The following is a 7,297-nucleotide window of genomic DNA, read 5'->3' on the forward strand; positions in this document are numbered from 1 at the left end:
AGTATCTTCAGGCCCCGACATCCCACCCCTGCCACTCTCTGCGTAAATAAGTATCGTCAGGCCCTGACATCCCACCCCCGCCACTGTCTACGTAAAGTAGTATCGTCAGGGCCTGACATCCCACTCCCACCACTCTCTGTGTAAAGTAGTGTCATATGGCCCTGACACCAATCCCTCCACTCTCTGCATAAAGCAGTGTCTTATGGCCCTGAAACCCTCCCCTCCACTCTCTACATAAAGCAGTGTTGTCAAGCCCTGACATCCGTCCCCCACCACTCTCTGCGTAAAGCACTGCCGTATAACCCTGACACCCACCCCTCCACACTCTGCGTTAAGCTGTGTTGTCAGGCCCTGATATCCCACCCCCGCCACTCTCTGTGTAAAGCAGTGTCATATGGCCCTGACATCCCACCCCCACCACTCTCTGTGTAAAGCACTGCTGTATGGCCCTGACATCACACCGCCACCACTCTCTGCGGAAAGCACTGTCATATAGCCCTGACACCCACCCCTCCATTTTTTGCATAAAGCAGTGTCGTCAAGCCCTGCCACTCTCTGCGTAAAGAAGTGTCGTATGGCCCTGAAATCCCACCCCCACCACTAACTGTGTAAAGTAGTATCGTCAGGCCCTGACATCCCACCCCTGCCACTCCCTGCGTAAAGAAGTGTCATATGGCCCTGACATCACACCCCCACCACTCTCTGTCGAAAGCACTGTCGTATAGCCCTGACATCCCACCCCTCCACTCTCTGCATAAAGCAGTGTCGTCAAGCTCTGACATCCCACCCCCACCACTCTCTGTGTAAAGCAGTGTCATATGGCCCTGACATCCTAGCCCCGCCACTCTCTGTGTAAAGCAGTGTCATATGGCCCTGACATCCCACCCCCACCACTCTCTGTGTAAAGCACTGTTGTATTGCCCTGACATCACACCCCCACCACTCTCTGCGGAAAGCACTGTCGTATAGCCTTGACACCCACCTCTCCACTCTCTGTGTAAAGCAGTGTCATCTAGCCCTGACATCCCACCCCCTCCACTCTCTGAATAAAGAAGTGTCGTATGGCCCTGACATCCCACCCCTCCACTCTCTGCGTAATACGGTATCGTCAGGCCTTGACATCCAACCCCCGCCACTCTCTGCGTAAAGCAGACACGTTACAGACATTTACAACAAAGACATATTATAAAATATTGACATATACTGTAGGCGGCTGGAGCATTATTGGGAGACAGACTCACTGTTCCTCAGGCTGTGACAGGAGATCACATACTGGGCTGCCAGATCAACTGAGTTCACTCCTCCCTCTCCCAGTAGGATTGGGACCCGTTGTGATTCTGGCAGGTGTGGGAACTCTGGGATTAGATTTCTGAATTTCGGGAAGAATGTTTCTCTAATCCCAGAGTATCTGTCACAGTGCAGTAGGAAGTGCACCTCTGTCTCTATTTCTCCCCGCTGGCAGTGGGAGCACAGCCTGTCCTCTCTGGGCAGCCAGGTCTGCCTGTGTCGCCCAGTTTCTATGGCCAGGTTGTGGTCACTGAGCCTGTACTTCGTCAGGGTCTGTTTCTGTTTGTTATTTTTTATTTTGGTCAAATATTCAGCTAGTGTGTATTGTCTGTTTAAGGTTCTGTAGCATTCCAGTTTATGTTGTGTTTGTGTGTGTGTGTCCCAGTGTGTGAGATATTGCTGTTTGATCTGTGCTGTGATGTGGTTGAGTCTGGGTTGTGGTGCTCTAGCAGTGCTGTCCTGAGGCTGGTTAGTGTCGGTGTCACTCACTGCGAGTGTGATCTCAGCAGAGTCTCTGTACTCTTGGGACACTTGACTCACCTGTCTCTCTCTTTCTCTCCCTGTGCTGTCCCTCTCCTGCCCCCTCTCTCCCTCCTCGGACTCCAGCTGGAGGAGGTCCAATCACCACCTCCTGTGAGACAGAAGAATTAGAAGGTGGGTAATGCTCTGATCCTCTCTTTACATCTGTCCAGTGTCCAGTCAGTATCCAGTCAGTGTGTCTGTATGAACCCCTCTCTCTCTCTCAGTGCAGTGTTCATGTACTGGAGTGTCCAGTCAGTGTGTCTGTATGAACCCCTCTCTCTCTCTCAGTGCAGTGTTCATGTACTGGAGTGTCCAGTCATGTGTCTGTATGAACCCCTCTCTCTCTCTCAGTGCAGTGTTCATGTCCTGGAGTGTCCAGTCCGACTTTTAACGTGACTCTCCTGTCTCTGCTTCAGAAGCACTGGTGCGTCTTTTTAAAGTCCCTGAGCTGCGTGTCGGTTTAGACAGATGATCAGGACGAGCTGATGGAGGCGGCGGAGACCGTGGGTCAGGAGAGGAAGAGCGAGGGAGAGGAGGAGCAGGATGCCGGGAAGGACAAGTAGAGGAAGAGGAGGTGCAGGTGAGCAGACAGGGGGGCGCCGCCCGGTCATGTCTGTGATTCAAGGAGGAGTCTCCTCTTGCTGTTTGATGTCATGGTGACGTCTGTGTCTGTGTCCCTCACACCTGCAATAACAATATTCTTTCCAGGTTCCTTTCCTGGTTCTGTGCCAGCTAAGATCTGGACTGGACTGGACTGGACTGGACTGGAGTGGAGCTGAGGGACGCCAGACTGGACTGCACTGAAGCTGAGGGGCCCCAGACTGAACTGGACAGGAGCTGAGGGACACCAGACTGGACTGGACTGGAGCCTAGGGACACCAGACTGGACTGGACCGGAGCTGAGAGACACCAGACTGGACTGCACCGGAGCTGAGAGACACCAGACTGGACTGGACTGGAGCTGAGGGACCCCAGACTGTGCTGGACCTAAGCTGAGGGACCCCAGTCTGGACTGAAGCTGAGGGACCCCAGACTGTGCTGGACCGAAGCTGAGGGAACCCAGTCTGTGCTGGACCGAAGCTGAGGGACCCCAGTCTGGACTGCACTGGAGCTGAGGGGCCCCAGACTGGACTGGACTGAAGCTGAGGGGCCCCAAACTGGACTGGACTGAAGCTGAGGGACCCCAGACCCCAGTCTGGACTGAAGCTTGTAATTTTTGTTCTTTTGTTAAGCATCAATAAATTTTTTTAAAAAAAAATCTATTTAGCTTTTGGTTTTTTCCCTCCCCCCCCCCAAAGTTGCTGCTGGGAGAGGTGTGAGTGGGGCCAGCAGGGGGCGCTCTCACCCTGTGGTCTGTGTGAGTCCTGATGCCCCAGTATAGTGACGGGGGACACTGGACTGTAAACAGGCGCCGTCCTTCGGATGGGAGGTCAAACCAAGGTCCTGACTCTCTGTGCTCATTAACAATCCCGGGGTGTCTCTGGAGAAGAGTAGGGGTGTTACCCCAGTGTCCTGGCCTGATTCCCCCCCTGGTCTTGACCCCTCATGGCCTCCTACTCACCCCCCTCTCTGAACTGGCTCCATCCCTCTGTTCCCTCTGCTGTGTGCTGAGCGGACTGGAGCATCATCCAGGTGGGGGCTGCACACTGGGGGGGGCTGGAGGGGATCCCCCTGACCTGGGAAGAGCTCTGAGTGGAGAGTCCAGACGAATTAATTATTATTATTATTCGTGCTGCACTGGGCTTCAGTCCTGGCAGTGAGAGGGGGACTCTGTGATCAGTACAGATACTTATGACTGTATAATAATACACGATAGAAATGGAAAACAGGGTAGCGCTGTAGTCTCTTCGAAACGTTTTGAACTGTCAGAAGAAGTTTTCACAACCCGGACTCGTGAAGGTACAGGTCTTCTCCCATCGTCCGGAGCAAGGTGTATCGTGTCCTGGTGATTTCTCCCGTTTCGAACGGAGTTTAATGTCGCATTTCTACTTTATTAGAGAGAGGCACTGAACATCCTGTGATGGACTGGTGTCCTGTCCAGGGTGTGTGTGTGTCCTGTGATGGACTGGTGTCCTGTGAAAGACTGGTGTCCTGTCCAGGGTGTGTGTGTGTCCTGTGATGGACTGGTGGATCACAATATTAATTCTCCTCCTTGATTCCCTCCTTCATCGCCAGAGTGAAAGCGGGACACGGCAGTAAAAGCTCAGCCCTGCGGGTGGTGGTCCTCTCGGCCACACGGGGGCGCTGTGGCTCCACGGGGGGGGTTATGTTCAAGTCCCGCTGGGAATCGCACCGACGCGGCGGAGCTCGTGAACGTCCCAGACACCAAGAAAACGAGAGAGAGAAAAAAGGTCGTTTTCGGGGTTCAAGAAGCAACCCCGAGATTCAGGGAGTTTCCCCGCTGAGCTTACTCTGCCGAAAACACGCAGGTTTTATTTTTTTCCCGTGCCCCCCTCACACAGGCCGTTTCTGTAGCGTGAAGTTGTGTTTTTTTGCGCGGCGGTCGGTGAGGGGCGAAATTGTATTTATTTTTTTCTCACGGTTTGAAACAGAAACGGCCGGGTGGTGTTGTAGAGAGGTCGACGTGCCCGGTTTTCCTCGTCTGCGAAGCCCGTTTTTTTTGGGGGGGGTCGTGAGGTCCCACGCAGCGCTCGGAAAAGAAAATGGCGTCTCTTTTCCCCGCAGGACGGGGGGGACCCGTGTTTTTTGGACGTGGCGTGGCCCGAAATGTCCGCCCTTGGGCGCTAGAGGGGGGTGGAGGTTGGTCTTTCTTTGACTTGGGGGTCGGGGGGGGTGCTACTTTCACTGAACCCCACCCCACGGAAACCCGTGTTGGACGTGGGGGTGCTGAATGCGCCCTCGACGTGATTTTGTCTTTAAATTCAAGTGCAGCTTTTGTCACCCTTGGGCCGGAAACAGCTGGACCCGTTTCCCCTGCCTGTCCGAGGTGGCGACTACCGGGGTCGTACAGGGACACCCGGCTGGCCGCCGAGAGTTGGGAAAAATAAAATGTCCACCCAAAAAAAACAACAACCGTGAAAAATGACGGCCATTTTTGTTTCGCGGCCGAGCCGTGAGCGCGTCGGGGGTGACGTCACGGGGGCGTCACAATGAGCCGCCTGACGTCACAGAGCGGCGGATTCTAGCGGGGGGGCGGCGCCGGAGCCCCATGAGCTCAGAGGAGTGAAGAGAGAAGAGGAGGAGGAAAGCGCTATATAGTCCTTTCTAAACACGTGTTTCTTCCAATAAAGTTACTTCGACTTAGATCGTTAGTTTCAACTTCAGAAACGCTCTTCAGAATCCCCGTGAAATCGGTAAGTCAGTCAAAAGTGAGAAATAACAAAATAAGTGGAGAAATACGTTGTTTTTTTTACCGTTACTCAACTCTTATGGGTGTGATCGTGCTGTAAAAAGATATTGAGAGGAGGTGCACCTCTACTCAGAGAGTGGTGGGGGTGGGGAACAAGCTGCCCAGCCCTGTGGTTGAAGCCGATACCCTGGCTTCTCTCCAGACACAGCTGGGTGAGCTCCTCCAGTCAGGACAGGAGGCTCTTCTGTACACAGAGGGTGGCGGGGGTGTGGAACAAAGCTGATACCCTGGCTCCTCTCCAGACAGAGCTGGGTGAGCTCCTCCAGTCAGGACAGGAGGCTCTTCTCTACACAGAGGGTGGCGGGGCTGTGGAACAAAGCTGATAACCTGGCTCCTCTCCAGACACAGCTGGGTGAGCTCCTCCTGTCAGGACAGGAGGCTCTACTGTACACAGAGGGTGGTGGGGGTGGGGAACAAGCCGCCCAGCCCTGTGGTTGAAGCCGATACCCTGGCTTCTCTCCAGCCACAGCTGGGTGAGGTCCTCCAGTCAGGACAGGAGGCTCTTCTATACACAGAGGGGGGCGGGGGTGGGGAACAAGCCGCCCAGCTGTGTGGCTCCGCCCCCTCCCCTCCCCTCTGTGACTCTGCTTGTCTCGGCAGGACGATGGACCGACAGAGATGCCGCACGGCCGTGCGCGGTCGCAGCAGGACCCGGGCCCGGCGAGGCGTCGTAAGTCCACCCCTCCCGCCCGCCGTCCAGCGTCCAGCGTCCAGCCCTCCTCCGACTGGCCTCTCCGCCCCCAGCAGCGCTCGCTGTATTATAATAATAATAATAATAATAAACTTCACTGATAGAGCACCTTTCACACACATAGCAGCGCAAAGCGCTTGACAGACCAGGTCTCACGGTAACACCTCTAGACGAGGAGAGACACTTCCAGTGGTGATCTTGACTGAGGACACGTCTCGGCTCAAGAGACAGGGTCGCGGGTCCGAGGAAAACCAAGCTGCAGGTCCATTATGGCCTTCTGAGAGCACAGATTGCCTCTGGACGTCCCACACTCTTCCTGGACACACTGTAGAGACTCACCTGTCCAGACTCTCACTGGACACACTGTACACACTCACCTGTCCACACTCTCACTGGACACACTGTACACACTCACCTGTCCACACTTTCACTGGACACACTGTACACACTCACCTGTCCAGACTCTCACTGGACAGACTGTAGAGACTCACCTGTCCAGACTCTTTCTGGACACACTGGACACACTCACCTGTCCAGACTCTCACTGGACACACTGTACACACTCACCTGTCCACACTCTCACTGGACACACTGTACACACTCACCTGTCCACACTCTCACTGGACACACTGTACACACTCACCTGTCCAGACTCTCACTGGACACACTGTACACACTCACCTGTCCACACTCTCACTGGACACACTGTACACACTCACCTGTCCACACTCTCACTGGACACACTGTACACACTCACCTGTCCAGACTCTCACTGGACAGACTGTAGAGACTCACCTGTCCAGACTCTCACTGGACACACTGTACACACTCACCTGTCCACACTCTCACTGGACACACTGTAGAGACTGCCCAAGGCCTCTAGTCTCGACACGACTGGGCTGGGCTATGTGGTCAGAGCTGTCTCGGAGATGGGCTGTTTGGCGTCTTCACAGGTCACACCGGTCAGGCCGAACCCGGACTGGCAGCGGGAGAGGTCCCGGCCCAAATCCTGGTGCTTTTCCGTAAGTCTGACCCGGTCGCCTTCCGCGAGACTGGACCGGCCGCCCTGTGGTGGGCCCGGTGCCCCACATCTACCCTACAGCTTCCCACACTGACCCCTAAACTCCCGATACCCTACAGCTCCCCACACTGACCCCTAAACTCCCGATACCCTACAGCTCCCCACACTGACCCCTAAACTCCCGATACCCTACAGCTCCCCACTCTGACCCCTAAACTCCCGATACCCTACAGCTCCCCACACTGACCCCTAAACTCCCGATACCCTACAGCTCCCCACACTGACCCCTAAACTCCCGATACCCTACAGCTCCCCACACTGACCCCTAAACTCCCGATACCCTACAGCTCCACACTCTGACCCCCACAGTCCTGATGGCCGAGAGGTCTCTGCTTGCTGTAGTGAT

The 7,297-nt window shown here is 55.0% G+C and overlaps 2 long non-coding RNA genes across 2 annotated transcripts in view; one reads left to right on the plus strand and one right to left on the minus strand.

Annotated features, from left to right (window-relative positions):
• Window positions 1–7,297, minus strand: part of LOC138243247 (uncharacterized) — a 66,823-nt gene that overhangs the window by 18,869 nt on the left and 40,657 nt on the right. The gene's annotated exons all lie outside the window — the stretch shown is intronic.
• Window positions 4,636–6,880, plus strand: LOC138243126 (uncharacterized). The gene is made up of 3 exons (XR_011191989.1): window positions 4,636–5,123; window positions 5,780–5,849; window positions 6,824–6,880. It is a non-coding gene; the product is annotated as an uncharacterized lncRNA (long non-coding RNA).

This window comes from Lepisosteus oculatus, chromosome 14, assembly GCF_040954835.1.
Source record: "Lepisosteus oculatus isolate fLepOcu1 chromosome 14, fLepOcu1.hap2, whole genome shotgun sequence".
Taxonomy (NCBI): domain Eukaryota; kingdom Metazoa; phylum Chordata; class Actinopteri; order Semionotiformes; family Lepisosteidae; genus Lepisosteus; species Lepisosteus oculatus.